This window comes from Eleutherodactylus coqui, chromosome 7 (genome assembly GCF_035609145.1).
Source record: "Eleutherodactylus coqui strain aEleCoq1 chromosome 7, aEleCoq1.hap1, whole genome shotgun sequence".
In the NCBI taxonomy this organism is placed as follows: domain Eukaryota; kingdom Metazoa; phylum Chordata; class Amphibia; order Anura; family Eleutherodactylidae; genus Eleutherodactylus; species Eleutherodactylus coqui.
In genome coordinates, this window is record NC_089843.1 from 2,541,638 (window position 1) to 2,556,812 (window position 15,175).

The window sequence follows — 15,175 nt, forward strand, 5'->3', positions numbered from 1 at the left end:
GCGAACTATAACAAATTCATCCCCATATGCCTGGAATGAAAACTCCATACTCTAGGTATAAGCATAACATGCCCTAGCTCCAAAACCTTTATATAAAATTATCCACCACTCCTTAAATATATCTCCCATATACTAAACAATTTCCGCAAGCCGTTTATTTCCTGGGCTGGGATGATTCTGCCGTGCATCCTGTACATCTTCAGAACAGTAGCGATCCCCATTCCAAACAACTTCCTGACTAAACTCCAAACCATAATCAATAAATTCATCTGGGGGAAGGTCATGCCAGAATCAAATTCTCTTCCCTAGCAAAACCACACGCACAAGGAGGTATGGTGCCCCGGACGTTAAAAGATACTTTGCTGCAGCCATACTAGACCAGATCAAACAGTGATGGGTGGCTCCATCACAAAAAAATGGGCCTCCATAGAGGTGGCGGCTCTAGGCGACACCCTGATACCCCCCCTTACTGGGTTGAATCCCCCCTCCCCTACCACCACGCGCCCTCCCAAGCTTACGAATCTCAACATACATCTGGAAGGAACTGATCTCCAACTTGGCTCTGGCCGCAGTCTTCCCTCTGCGTTTCCTCTATTATTTAGTTGCGGACTTTGATCTTGGGGTTTGGGAAACAGCAGGCATCAAAACAATTGGAGACCTCTTTAGAGGCAACACCCTGATGGACTTCCTCACAGTAAGCCAATCGTTCCAGCTAACAAGCAAACTACATTTTGCCCACCTGAGGTTGAGACATGCATTACAGTCCCTGGATTTGCTGAAACCAGCATTCCCCAAGGTGACTTTCATCTTCCCAGAATCATAGAGTTGGAAGGGACCTCCAGGGTCATCAGGTCCGACGCCCTGCTCAGTGCAGGATTTACTAAATCATCCTAGACAGATATTTGTCCAGTCTTTGTTTGAACACTTCCATTGAAGGAGAACTCCCCACCTCCCGTGGCAACCTGTTCCACTCATTGATCCCCCTCACTGTCTAATATCTAATCTGTGTCTCCTCCCTTTCAGTTTCATCCCATTGCTTCTAGTCTTTCCGTGTGCAGATGAGAATAGGGCTGATCCCTCTGCACTGTGACAGCCCTTCAGATATTTGTAGACAGCTATTAAGTCTCCTCTCAGCCTTCTCTTCTGCTAGAAATTCCCAAATCCTTCAACCGTTCCTCATAGGACATGATTTGCATACTGCTAACCATCTTGGTGACTCTTCCCTGAACTTGCTCCAGTTTGTTTGTGTCTTTTTTAATTCATCCCAGAATTGTGGTTGCGTTTTTGGCTGCTGCATCACATTGTTGACTCATGTTCAGTCTGTGATCTATTAGTATACCCAAGTCTTTTTCACATGTGCTGCTTAGCCCAATTCCTCCCATTCTGTATGTGCTTTTTTCATTTTGCTTGCCCAGATGTAGGACTGCATTTCTCCTTGTTAAATACCATTCTGTTAGTCGCCGACCACTGTTCAAGCTTTTCTAGATCTTTTTGAATCCTCTCTCTTCCCTAGTGTTAGCTATACCTCCTAGCTTTGTGTCATCAGCACATTTGATCAGTTTCCCATCAATTCCCTCCTCCAGATCATTTATAACAATGTTGACCAACACTGGGCCCAGGACAGAGCCTTGTGGTCCCCACTTGATACATTCTTCCACTTGGATGTGCAGCCATTTATGACCACTCTTTGAGTACGATCACTCAGCTAGTTGTGAATCCACCTAACAGTTGCCGTGTCAATCCCATATGGTATGAGATACTTTGCCAAATGCTTTCCTAAAGCCAAGAAATACTATATGCACCGCATTTCCCTGATCAACCTAGTTGGTGATTCAGTCATAGGAGGAAATTAGATTAGTCTGACCTGACTTGTTGGTTACAAACCCATGCTGGCTCTGGTTAATTACTCCATTCTCATCCAAGTACTTGCATACATGCTGGTTAATAATTTGTTCAAAGATCTTTCCCGGTATAGAAGTCAGGCTCACAGGCCTGTAGTTTCCTGGATCCACCTGCTTACCTTTTTTGAAGATAGGGACAACATTTGCCCTTTTCCAATCTTCTGGGACTTCTCCTGTTCTCCAGGAATTGTTACAGATTATGGCGAGTGGTTCAGCAATTACCTCCGCTGCTTCCTTTAGTATCCTAGGATGTAATTCATCTGGACCTTGAGACTTGAATTCATGTAAGTTAGCTAAGTGTTCCCTCACCATCTCTCTGCTTACAGATAGCCTGCATTCTTTTATTCCCCCAATAGCACAGCAAAGATCAGTTGATGTTTCATCTACTTTCTGACAAAAAACAGATACAAAATAGGAACATCATTGTTATCCAATTCCCTATTTTCATCTTTTAAGCATCCACTAACATCTTGGACTTTTCTATTGACCTCCAAGATCCTTTTTTATTGCTTTTGAGCTCTCTTACAAGCTAAATTCATTATTAGCTTTTCTGACACATTCCCTACAGTTTCTGCAGACCACATAACCTTCTTTAGATATTCCCCCCTCTTTCCATTTGATAAACATGAGAGCACCGCTAAAGGTATTTCCACATTTTACGAGGACACCTTTGCTTTGGACTCTCAAAGCAAATCCCCACAGATGAAGCTGTGGGAACTGGACCTCAAGCAGCAATTCAGCATAAAAGCCTGGAAGCGGGCCCTCGCTTGGACAAAGAAAGTCTCGCAGGAGGTCGCACATTGGGAATCCTCACAGAAAACTTTTCTGCGCTGGTACCTGACTCTGGCAAGGTTGGCTAGAACGAATGAGGATATCTCTAAGGTGTGCTGGAGATGGAGCGGGGAGAAGGGGTTATCCGCTCCTTCTGGGATGTCAGTCTGTGCCCCTGGAGCCAGCGCTGGCCCCTTATTTCCCAAACACTAACAGGCTGTCCCCTTTTTACTCAGTTCTCACATTATAATGGCATTGCAATAACAATTGTCAGACACTGGAAGTCCACTGGGACTCCTTCAACCTCAGAGGTCATAAACTAGGTCACTCAAACATCCCACCTGGAGGAGATCTACTCGCGCAGGAACATCAAGAATGCTTCTTGGCCTCATGGGCCCCATGGATAAATACTACGACCTCCAACCCCGCTTAGGTGTGGTTCGTGGGGTTGGTGGATGGAGACAGCTAAGGACCCCACGCGCTGGATCCACCAAAACATGAGCTTGGCAGGGCTCTACTGCACCCCCTACTGGCCTGCCAAAAGATATTTACCCTTCCTTGGTAAAATGCTGTTTAGACATCTTTTTTGTTCTCTTCTCTTTTTCTCTCTCCCTGCGTTACCCTTTTTTTCTGTGGAAAAAAATCTCTTTAAGTCTGCCTGTCCACGGGCATTGCGGTATCCCGCGGCGGCTGCCCGGGGGGAGCAGGAGCCGGCAGATGGATCTCCACTGTCAGCCTGTCCGCGAAGAATTTCCGCAAATCACAGCATGCTGCGGTTTGCCGGCCGTGAGTGGAGAATCGCAGCGCTCTCCATAGCAATGCTATGGAGAGCTTTCACTGTGTTCCTCGTGGCCGGATTATCGCCGCAGGGAACGCAATTCAACCCGCCCATGGACAGGCAGCCCAATAAAAATAAGATTATTAGAAAAAAAATAGCCAACAAGCTGCAACAGTATGCCCGACCCAGTGCCTCAGCGGACTGCTGACCCAATGCGCCCTGCAGCCCATAGGGGGCATCCTCTGAGGGGACTGCACACCGATGCTCTGCACTTTAGTCTGCTGAGAGCGGATGTTCAATCATTAAGGGAACGCACAATTGAGATTGAGACCGGAGTCTCTAACCTGGAAGACACCCCTACACTGCTCTCGGACCGGGTGCAGACCCTTAGCTCCAGCTTCACAGCAATGCAGAAGAAAATTGCTGAAATGGAGAATCGGATTCCTAGGATTGCCGGAGGGAGCAGGGGAAGCAGCCTGTATAACGGTAGCCCATGTTATAGCCGACATATGCGAGTGTGGTGAGCCCACACCTACAAGGCTTTGTCTCTTAAGTCCCATTTACACAGAAAGATGATCGAACAAAATTCATTCAGGAGATAAGTTGAGCGGCAGTTCTGAGCGGTCATCTTGCATAAACTACTAAGTAGCTACTCAGATACTTAGTAGCTTCTTAGCGTGCAAATGAAGCCTTTCGCTGAATGCAGATAGCAGCTGGAGGGCTGTTATCTGTATTCAGCTCCATTGTTCTCCGGCGGGTCTGCAGCTGAAAGAATACTATCAGCGCTACGCAGCGGAGAACTCAGCGTGTCGTCTGAAAAGACCCCAAGATGGTTTTCAAGCTGGCTTGAAGTCAGCGATAAACGAATAGCGTACGAAAATTTAGACAGCGATTATCGCTCTAGAGACGGCTTCAGAGCGCTAATCATTGTGTCTAATGGGCCTTTACTCTTTTGCAGGGGGAGCGGATGATTAGATTTGCTTTCTCAGTCTTAAGTTTCTCTGTTGGTTCTCTGGGGTAGGCCCAATGTCCCTCACAAAGTTACGTATTATGGGATCTAAGCCTGTCCTACGTTTGGGGGGATGGTGGAAAGGGGATTTCGGTAGGTTTCGTATTTTTTTTCCTTTTTTTCCCCGACTCTCCTTTCATTGTTATGCGGGTGGTCTGCACAATGTCCAGCTCTATAACAATGATTAGTACGCATCTCACGTTGATCCCCTGGGATGTTAGAGGCTTGAATTCCAAATTTAAGAGAGCCTTAGCTTTCAGCTTCCTCAAGATTCATTCTCCTCACATCATACTATTGCAGAAGACACATTTACAGGGCTGAAAGATACTGGCTCTTAAGAGGGCCAATATAGGCGCTGCGTATCACGCTACTTATTCCAGCTATGCCAGGGGAGTCAGCGTGCTGGTGGCTAAATCAGCCCAATTCATATTGATCCTGGGGGCCGGCGGCTTCTGATCCTTCAGGGCACCTTGCATGGCCGGCTCCTCCCGATAATCAATATTAGCCACGGCCCGCTGATGTTAAGGTCCTCAGTGGCGTGATGGCCGGGTGGTTTTGCTCAAACCTGCCCCAATAATGTTTAAGGGGAACTTCAATCTTATTTTAGACCCAGTGCAAGACCGTTTCACTCCAGCTGCTTCAGGACCGACCAAGCTGCCTACATGGGTAACTCCTACTTGCTGCAGGAAATCTGGCGCCTGTGACACCCGCATGACACCGCCAATCGTGTCACTCCCTAACATAGAACGCCTTTTTCCGTATTGACCTGTGCTTTGGCTCTCCAGACTGTCTTCCTATGGTGCAGGATGTAGCTGTGCAGTGGAATATCAGACCATTCCCCACTCCAGCTGGTCCTCGACCTTGGTGTGGAGGGCTCTCGCCCTCTGTGGAGGCTCAGCCCCCTATGGCTGGTGCAGGGAGAGAGTATGTTGAGCAGGAGGCAGGGATGTACTGGGAGGTCAATGAGGGGACTTCCTCAGAGCTGACTGTGGGATGCCTTTGAGGCTTTTACTAGGGGATCTTCCACATCTACCATTGCTGAGTATAGAAGTTCCCTGCAGGCCACCCGGTTGGACCTGGAACGCCTCCTTGTTGCAGCGGAAGCCAGGTACATAGCAGATCCTTCCCCAGAAGCCTACCTGGACTTAAATAATCTATGGCAGGAATACAAATTACTACTAACGGAGTATACCAAAAAGAAGCTTCTTTACCCCGTCACCAGAACGGCAATCTGCTGGCCTATTTGATTAGAGAGGACCAGTCATTGCTGCCGATCACAATGGTGCGTGATGCTTTGGGGGCCCTGGTAGATAACCCAAAACTAGTCAAACGTTTACCCACTTCTATAGGAACCTATATACTTCCAAACTCAGCTGCTCAGATGAACAACTACCTTGATGATCTCCTTTTCCATACTTTGAGCCGAAGTAGTGCAACTTTTTTGGATGGGGGCTTGAGTATAGAGGAGGTAATCAATGCTATTAAGTCACTCAACAGAAAAGCCCCAGGGTTGGATGGGCTCCCTGGGGAATGGTATAAAAAGAATGCGGCTTCCCTGGCTCCCCGGGCGCCCTACCGGACACCATGTGCAAGGCCATAATGGTCATGATTCCTAAAGCTGGACAAGACCCCGCAGATTGTGGTTCCATCGGCCCATCTCGCTTCTTAATAACAACGTCCTTAAAGGAGATGTCCCGAGGCAGCAAGTGGGTCTATACACTTCTGTATGGCCATATTAATGCACTTTGTAATGTACATTGTGCATTAATTATGAGCCATACAGAAGTTATAAAAAGTTTTATACTTACCTGCTCCGTTGCTAGCGTCCTCGTCTCCATGGAGCCGACTAATTTTTGGCCTCCGATGGCCAAATTAGCCGCGCTTGCGCAGTCCGGGTCTTCTGCAGTCTTCTATGGGGCTCCGTGTAGCTCCGTGTAGCTCCGCCCCGTCACGTGCCGATTCCAGCCAATCAGGAGGCTGGAATCGGCAGTGGACCGCACAGAAGAGCTGCGGTCCACGGAGGAAGAGGCCATCTTCAGCGGTGAGTAGAGAAGTCACCGGAGCGCGGGGATTAAGGTAAGCGCTCCGGTGAGCTTTCTTTACCTCCCTGCATCGGGGTTGTCTCGCGCCGAACGGGGGGGGGGGTTGAAAAAAAAAAAAACCCGTTTCGGCGCGGGACAACCCCTTTAATGAGATTATACCCGATGACCAGTCTGGCTTCATGCCTGGCCAAAGGACAGACATGAATCTGAGGCGGCTTTTTGACCATCTGCCATATGAAGACTAACTGTGGGAAGCGCACCCTGGCAGTTATAGACCAGGCAAAGGCCTTCGACTCCGTAGAGGGGAGGTATTTGTGGGCAGTGATGGAACGGCTTGGATTTGGGCCAGCATTTATTAGGTGGGTAAAGATCCTATATGACTCCCCAGTAACCAGTAATAAAACCAATGTCCATGTTTCTGCCCAGTTCCCCCTCGGTAGAGGCACACGACAGGGTTGCCCCGTCCCCTGCCCTGTTTGCCCTTGCTATAGAGCCCCTTACGATTCGGGTCCGGACCTCACCGGTAATAAAGTGATACAAATGTCACAACTATGAAGAGCGTATAGCACTATATGCCAATGACAGCCTCCTCTTCCTCCAGGATCCGGAGTCCTCTCTTGACTCTGCACTCGCCATTTTTGACACATTTTGCCCACATTCTGATATTCGGGTCAATTAAGACAAAACTCACTTAATGGCGATGGACTCTGCGGTGGCTGAGCTCCCTTCACCCGCCCCCCTGAGCTGGACAGCTCAATCTATCTGGGTATGAGTGTCAGTAAAAGTCTCTACCTTCTACGACCTTAATTTAGCCCCCCTCTTGGACTGGGCTGAGGGAATGGCGAGGCGCCGGGCCGCTCTCCGGCTCACTCTAGTCGGCAGAATCAATTTGTTAAAAGTGAAGCTGCTACCACAATTTTTGAACGTCCTCCATAACTCCCGTCCTGGTCCCAACCAGATCCTTTGCTGCACTTCACTGGATTGTACTGCGTATCCCATGGAGAGGCTCCACCCCCAGGATTAAATTGGAGACCTTGTGCCTCCCGGTGGGCTGGGGAGGATTAGCCTTACCCCACTTCTACTACTACTATCTGGCCAGCCAGCTGGTGTATGCTGGGTGGTGGCTGACTTCACCGGATTACAGTCCGGTCCTGCCCTGGGTCTGCTGATGCGTGGCCCCTCCTCTTCTACTGCCCCCTTACCTACCCCCATGCTGGTAACACTTATCTCCTGCAGCTGCCCCGGCCCCCTGCTGGCCGCTCTGTGAGCGTGCCACCGATACTCGCTCCTGTGTGACAGCCCTGCACCGAGGACATGCGGGGGGCGTCAGGCATTCATCCAGTGTAAATGGGCCTTCGGTCCTGAACACTCTTCAGGGGAGCTGTGGATAATTGGCCAGGCCCATCAGTGAGCTCAGGTCACGTCTACGGGCCAACGGGACGCTTTATGTGCCCATTCAGACCGGCCAGAATACATTAGCACATTTTCACAATTTGGTAAATCCAATTATTGTTACTAACCACACACAATAATGCTAGATGAGCCTACAGCCGGCCGGGTGGGATCCGTCATATATAGATCCGGGGGGGGGGGATATGCAGGGGTCACCCAGTTTACAAGCTGTTAAAGAGACGAGTGATAGAAGCCGGATCCCTGGTGGATCCCATGTTTAATCCACCCAGGGGGCTCATGTCCATAGGGGGATGGGTTAAGGGTATAATAGAAGTTGTCCTCCAGGTATTGCTGATATTGCTGGCAGTCTACTTAGGTTATCAGCTGCTGCTGTATTGTGTCCCACAAGCCTCACAGGTCTGTATGTACAGGCAGGCAGGCAAAGCATCCCACAAGGCACACTTCCAACAGTTATCCTCACTAATCTCAGGGAATGTAGCGGGTTCTGATGGGTTTCACCTGCTTGTAGGATGGGATAATGCAGGCGATGCGGACATGATGCATCCTCAATTGTGAAGGTCATAGAGTGCCCTGTAGATCTTCAGCACGGTCAAGCAGATGTAACCGCCAAGCGGGCTGGCCAGGGGTGACGGGCTGCTGCTTTTATACACCTGTTCCTCAATGTCTTGGCCAGGCAATCACAAGCTATCCATAGGGGAACTGAACCAGGGGGCGCTAACCAGCTCTTAGGGGGTCTCACTATAGACCCCTAGACCAAAAGGATGATGCTCTATAGGTAAACTGACCATCAAAGGGGCTGGGATGTGGATCTGAAAGAGTTAATACAAGTAAGACGGGGTGCCCAGCGATCCCACAGACCTCCCCCCGACCCCACAGACCTCCCCCCTCCGACCCCAGCGGTCCCACAGACCTCCCCCCTCCGACCGACCAACTGACCCCACCGGTCCCACAGACCTCCCCCTCCGACCCCAGCGGTCCCACAGACCTCCCCCCAACCGACCCCGGCGGTCCCACAGACCTCCCCCCTCCGACCGACCAACCGACCCCACCGGTCCCACAGACCTCCCCCCTCCGACCCCAGCGGTCCCACAGACCTCCCCCCCGACCCCGGCGGTCCCACAGACCTCCCCCCGACCCCGGCGGTCCCACAGACCTCCCCCCCGACCGACCGACCCCAGCGGTCCCACAGACCTCCCCCCCGACCGACCGACCCCAGCGGTCTCACAGACCTCCCCCCCGACCGACCGACCCCAGCGGTCTCACAGACCTCCCCCCCGACCGACCGACCCCAGCGGTCTCACAGACCTCCCCCCCGACCGACCGACCCCAGAGGTCCCCCAGACCTCCCCCCCGACCCCAGCGGTCCCACAGACCTCCCCCCGACCGACCGACCCCAGCGGTCCCACAGACCTCCCCCCAACCGACCCCGGCGGTCCCACAGACCTCCCCCCTCCGACCGACCAACCGACCCCACCGGTCCCACAGACCTCCCCCCTCCGACCCCAGCGGTCCCACAGACCTCCCCCCTCCGACCGACCAACCGACCCCACCGGTCCCACAGACCTCCCCCCTCCGACCCCAGCGGTCCCACAGACCTCCCCCCCGACCCCGGCGGTCCCACAGACCTCCCCCCCGACCCCGGCGGTCCCACAGACCTCCCCCCCGACCGACCGACCCCAGCGGTCCCACAGACCTCCCCCCCGACCCCAGCGGTCCCACAGACCTCCCCCCGACCGACCGACCGACCGACCCCAGCGGTCCCACAGACCTCCCCCCAACCGACCCCGGCGGTCCCACAGACCTCCCCCCTCCGACCGACCAACCGACCCCACCGGTCCCACAGACCTCCCCCCTCCGACCCCAGCGGTCCCACAGACCTCCCCCCTCCGACCGACCAACCGACCCCACCGGTCCCACAGACCTCCCCCCTCCGACCCCAGCGGTCCCACAGACCTCCCCCCCGACCCCGGCGGTCCCACAGACCTCCCCCCGACCCCGGCGGTCCCACAGACCTCCCCCCCGACCGACCGACCCCAGCGGTCCCACAGACCTCCCCCCCGACCGACCCCAGCGGTCCCACAGACCTCCCCCCGACCGACCCCAGCGGTCTCACAGACCTCCCCCCCGACCGACCCCAGCGGTCCCACAGACCTCCCCCCCGACCCCAGCGGTCCCACAGACCTCCCCCCCGACCCCAGCGGTCCCACAGACCTCCCCCCCGCATATACATATTTGCCCCCGATACATTTCTCTCATCCTAGTAGTTGCAGGACCTTTGGTGACGTCACAGTCATGTGACCATAGATGGATGTGTCGGTGACTATAGGACCTTTAGGCCCTCCTGAGGGGCGGGGCTATGTGTAGGACCATCCCTTATATTAACCCTGTGTTTTCCATCTTCAGACGGCGATCTAAGGACTGAGCAGCCTTCCCTATATCCTGCTGCATGCTGGGAGTTGTAGTCGAGCAGGAGTCGCTGCAGGGAGTCGCTGCAGGATCCGCCTCACTCACCCTCAGCCGGCAGTCCCAGGGTCGTCACACGTCCTGCTAAGGGGTGTAGGGATGACGTCAGTGACGGGGCGGAGCCTCCCGGAGACCCGCCCATACAGGAAGCTGCGGCCGGGGCCCTCCTGAATCCCTGCCAGAGCAGGGCAGCCGTGTACAGGGGCCGCACCGCCCAGTGAGGGAGCCGGCACCCCGGCAATGTATATCAGTGCAGGGCCTCCGGGGACGGCGTGCGCCGCGGCATCCTACTAATACCGCGCGATTACTGAATGCAGTGCGGCTGTTAACCTCCGGGGGGCGCAGGGTGACAGGGCCAGTGTGGCTCGCAGCTTAGCCTTTTACTCCCCACCTCTTCAGGAGACAACCTAAACAACCAATCACCGTGAACGAGTAAATCCAAACAACCAATCACGGTGAACCACCCAACCTAAACAACCAATCACCTTGAGTCAGCCACCCCAAGCAACCAATCACCATGAACGAGTAAATCCAATCACCGTGAACCAGCCAACCCAAATAACCAATCACTGGGAATGAGTAAATCCAAACAACCAATCAGGAGGCTGTGTGAGCGGCCGGCTCATCGGGGTCCAATCACAGCCATTCATGGAGTGCTGGCTCTGATTGGCTAAGCATCAGCCAATCACAGCCAGTGCTTCCAGGAGGCTGGCCCGGCCAGAGGATGATAAAGAGAAGCTGTGTCAGGACTAAGGAGAGAGGCTGTGGGGCCCGGACACAGCGGGGGGGGCTTATGTATACTTTTTTCCCCCCTTCAGCTACAGCTTATTTTCGGGGTGGGGCTTATATCCTCGCATGCGATACTACAAAGTCACGTCATTGCGCAAGAAGACGCAGCAATATGGCACGGACCAGCGATTCCCATGAGGTGGTGTACCTCGTGGGACGGCCATCCGTACATTGATGATGAGGTGGTGTACCTCGTGGGACGGCCGTCCGTACATTGATGATGAGGTGGTGTACCTCATGGGACGGCCGTCCGTACATTGATGATGAGGTGGTGTACCTCATGGGATGGCGGTCTGTACATTGATGATGAGGTGGTGTACCTCATGGGACGGCCGTCCGTACATTGATGATAAGGTGGTGTACCTCATGGGACGGCCATCTGTATATTGATGATAAGGAGGTGTACCTCGTGGGACGGCCGTCCGTACATTGATGATGAGGTGGTGTACCTCGTGGGACGGCCGTCTGTACATTGATGATGAGGTGGTGTACCTCGTGGGACGGCCGTCTGTACATTGATGATAAGGTGGTGTACCTCATGGGACGGTCGTCCATACATTGATGATGAGGTGGTGTACCTCGTGGGACGGCCGTCTGTACATTGATGATGAGGTGGTGTACCTCGTGGGACGGCCATCTGTACATTGATGATGAGGTGGTGTACCTCGTGGGACGGCCATCTGTACATTGATGATGAGGTGGTGTACCTCATGGGACGGCCGTCCGTACATTGATGATAAGGTGGCAGTACCTCATGGGACGGCCGTCCGTACATTGATAATGAGGTGGTGTACCTCATGGGACGGCCGTCCGTACATTGATAATGAGGTGGTGTACCTCATGGGACGGCCGTCCGTACATTGATAATGAGGTGGTGTACCTCATGGGCCAGCAGTCCGTACATTGATGATGAGGTGGTGTACCTCGTGGGACGGCCATCTGTACATTGATGATGAGGTGGTGTACCTCATGGGACAGCGGTCCGTACATTGATGATAAGGTGGTGTACCTCGTGGGACGGCCATCTGTACATTGATGATGAGGTGGTGTACCTCATGGGACAGCGGTCCGTACATTGATGATGAGGTGGTGTACCTCGTGGGACGGCAGTCTGTACATTGATGATAAGGTGGTGTACCTCGTGGGACGGCCGTCTGTACATTGATGATGAGGTGGTGTACCTCGTGGGACAGCGGTCCGTACATTGATGATGAGGTGGTGTACCTCGTGGGACGGCAGTCTGTACATTGATGATAAGGTGGTGTACCTCGTGGGACGGCCGTCTGTACATTGATGATGAGGTGGTGTACCTCGTGGGACGGCCATCTGTACATTGATGATAAGGTGGTGTACCTCATGGGACGGCCATCTGTACATTGATGATGAGGTGGTGTACCTCGTGGGACGGCCATCTGTACATTGATGATGAGGTGGTGTACCTTGTGGGACGGCTGTCCGTACATTGATGATGAGGTGGTGTACCTCAGGGGACGGCCGTCTGTACATTGATAATGAAGCAGCGGTACCTCGTGGGACGGCCGTCTGTACATTGATGATGAGGTGGTGTGCCTCATGGGACGGCCGTCCGTACATTGATGATGAGGTGGTGTACCTCGTGGGACGGCCATCTGTACATTGATGATGAGGTGGTGTACCTCATGGGACGGCCGTCCGTACATTGAGGATGAGGTGGTGTACCTCATGGGACAGCGGTCCGTACATTGATAATGAGGTGGTGTACCTCATGGGACGGCCGTCCGTACATTGATGATGAGGTGGTGTACCTCATGGGACGCCCGTCCCACGAGGTACCGAAGCCTCATCATCAATGTACAGACTGCCGTCCCAATGAAGCAGCAGTACCTTATCGGAGGGCGGTCCGTACATTGATAATGAAGCAGCGGTACCTCGTGGGAGGGCGGTCCGTACATTGATGATGAGGTGGTGTACCTCATGGGACGGCCGTCTGTACATTGATGATGAGGTGGTGTACCCCGTGGGACGGCCGTCTGTACATTGATGATAAGGTGGTGTACCTCGTGGGACGGCGGTCCATACATTGATGATGAGGTGGTGTACCTCGTGGGACGGCCGTCCGTATATTGATGATAAGGTGGTGTACCTCGTGGGAGGGCGGTCCATACGTTGAAGATGAAGTGGCGATACTTGTGGGAGGGCGGTCCATACGTTGATGATGAGGTGGTGTACCTCGTGGGACGGCGGTCCGTACATTGATGATGAAGCGGCGGTACCTTGTGGGATGGTCATCCATACGTTGATGATGAGGCGGCGGTATCTCGTGGGAGGGCGGTCCATATGTTGATGATGAGGTGGTGTACCTCGTGGGATGGCCATCCATACGTTGATGATGAGGCGGCGGTACCTCGTGGGAGGACGGTCCATACGTTGAGGATGAAGTGGCGGTACCTCGTGGGACAGCGGTCCGTACATTGATGATGAAGTGGCGGTACCTCGTGGGACGGCCGTCCATACGTTGATGATGAGGCGGCAGTACCTCGTGGGAGGGTGGTCCATACGTTGATGATGAGGTGGCGGTACCTTGTGGGAGGGCGATCCATAGGTTGTTGATGAGGTGGTGTACCTCGTGGGACGGCGGTCCGTACATTGATGATGAAGTGGCGGTACCTCGTGAGACGGCAGTCCATACGTTGATAATGAGGCGGCGGTATCTCGTGGGATGGCGGACCGTACGTTGGTGATGAGGCGGCGGTACGTCGTGGGACGGCCGTCCGTACATTGATGATGAGGCGGCGGTCCATACGTTGATGATGAAGCGGCGGTATCTCGTGGGACGGCGGTCCGTACATTGATGACGAGGTGGTGGTAGCTCGTGGGACGGCGGCACCTGGTGGGACGGCAGTCCATACGTTGATGATTAAGCGGCGGTATCTCGTGGGACGGCAGTCCGTACATTGATGATGAGGCGGCTGTACCTCGTGGGACGGCGGTCCATACGTTGATGATGAGGCGGCGGTATCTCTTGGGATGGCAGTCCATACATTGATGATGAGGCAGCGGTACCTCATGGGACGGCAGTCCATACGTTGATGATGAGGCGGCGGTATCTCGTGGGACTGCGGTCCGTACGTTGATGATGAGGCGGCGGTCCATACGTTGATGATGAGGCAGGGGTACCTTGTTGGAGGGTGGTCCATATGTTAATGATGAGGCGGCGGTACCTCGTGGGACGGTGGTCCATACGTTGATGATGAAGCAGCGGTACCGCGGGGTACGGCCGTCTGTACATTGATGATGAGGCAGCAGTATTACGGGGGAATAACATTAGTAACATCCTACTAATACTAGTCCTTGGATATCTGAGGACATAAACAGCAGGGGGCGCTATTCTAAAATCTGTTCTGGAATTTCTGGAGATATAAACACTATTCTAATTTTAGTCCTGCAGTGTTTGGGGATATAAACAGCAGGGGGCGCTATTCTAACATCAGTCCTAGAATGAGGACATAAACAGCAGGGGGCGCTATTCTAACATCAGTCCTAGAATGAGGACATAAACAGCAGGGGGCGCTATTCTAACATCAGTCCTAGAATGAGGACATAAACAGCAGGGGGCGCTATTCTAATACTGGAACAGGAATATCTGGGGATATAAGAAGTTGGGAGATCTTTTCCAACATCAGTCCTTGGATATCTGTTGATATAAACTGCAGGGGGAGCTAATCTAACATCTGTCCAAGTACATCTGGTGATTAAAACAGCAAGGGGCGCTATTCTAATATTAGTACTGGAATATCTCCCATATGTAAATAGCAGGGGGCGCTATTCTAATATTAGTATTGGAATATCTGGGGATATACGCCGTAGTGGACGCTATTCCAACATCAGTCCTGGAATATATGGGGATATAAACAGAAGGGGGCGCTATTGTAACGTCAGTCCTGGGATATCTGTTGATATCAACAGCAGTGGGTGATATTATGATATTAGTACTTGTATGTCTAAAGATATAAATAAAAGGGGGCGCTCT

General features: G+C 53.0%; 1 protein-coding gene across 4 annotated transcripts in view; it reads right to left on the reverse strand.

Annotated features, from left to right (window-relative positions):
- Nucleotides 1–10,554, reverse strand: part of LOC136572305 (zinc finger protein 665-like) — a 52,706-nt gene extending 42,152 nt beyond the window's left edge. For 2 of the 4 annotated variants that reach the window (XM_066572778.1, XM_066572773.1), the window contains exon 1: nucleotides 10,426–10,554. The gene's annotated coding sequence lies outside the window, so the exon portion shown is untranslated. Of the gene's footprint in view, nucleotides 1–2,020; nucleotides 2,277–10,297; nucleotides 10,321–10,425 lie in introns of those variants that run through there. The other 2 variants (XM_066572776.1, XM_066572774.1) reach the window with 2 other exon arrangements.
- Between the last annotated feature and the right edge of the window lie 4,621 nt (nucleotides 10,555–15,175).